This window comes from Herpailurus yagouaroundi, unplaced genomic scaffold (genome assembly GCF_014898765.1).
Source record: "Herpailurus yagouaroundi ecotype Mexico unplaced genomic scaffold, PumYag 205, whole genome shotgun sequence".
In the NCBI taxonomy this organism is placed as follows: Eukaryota; Metazoa; Chordata; class Mammalia; order Carnivora; family Felidae; genus Herpailurus; species Herpailurus yagouaroundi.
Genome location: NW_024412436.1, coordinates 4,690,776 through 4,691,832, shown reverse-complemented (window position 1 = coordinate 4,691,832; position 1,057 = coordinate 4,690,776).

The following is a 1,057-nucleotide window of genomic DNA, read 5'->3' as shown; positions in this document are numbered from 1 at the left end:
CCCCCCCCCCACCAAAACCTCTCTCGAAATCCAATTCCTTGGACATTGAAGTCCAAAGCCTTGTTTGGGCGGCTTAATCTGTTCCAAATTCAACCTCATTAGGTCCTGGATACACATTCATAATGACAATGCTGTGAGCTGTGTTAAGATCGATTAAAAACCAACTTGAAAATTGGGGCTGCATGGGGGCCACTCTTTTTTGTGACCTTTCGGAAGGGAAAAAGCCCTGCTGGCCACTTCCAAAACCAGCCCCGGAAGATTAGGTGACAATGTCAGAAAGAGAGTGATTGTATTTTCAGAAACAGTATGAGAATCCGGGGGCAAAGTAGATATTCGACCTCCATTTTATTGAGCCATGAAGTCAAGTACGTTTCAAGAAGGAGGAATCCAGTTTGGGCAGTTCTAAGGGATGCCAACCGTGTCTCCCACAGGGCAGCCCCCACCTTTGGACAGGCATTTTATTTTATTTTTAAAAAAATTTTTTAAATGTTTTTTAATTTATTTTTTGAAGGAGAGAGACAGAGCATGAGCGAGGGAGGAGCAGAGAGAGAGGGAGACACAGAATTCGAAGCAGGCTCCAGGCTCCGTGCTGCCTGCACAGAGCCCGACACGGGGCTCGAACTCACAAACCGTGAGATCATGACCTGTGCCGAAGTCGGACGCTCAACCGACTGAGCCACCCAGGCGCCCCTGGACAGGCATTTTAACCCTCCAAGAGCGTCCACGATGACTTCTAAAATAACTGTTTAAGATCTTTATAGTCTCTCGCCTTCACAGGCGGTGCATTTTTCTTTCTGCCGAAAGCACTTCTGAAGTGGTAAAGAAGATGCAACAGAGTAAAAGTTAATAAAATTATGAAAATTGCTTTCAATTCTCTCACTTTGCATAACTATTTCTATTTCTCATATTATCCTCTTGACACACATATCTATTTAATTGCAATCAATTTGGATGTTAGTTTGAAGTGTAGAATATTTATTTAATTTTATGCTGTGCAATCATCCATATATATATATATATATATATATATTTTTTTTTTTTTTTTTTTTTTTTTTTT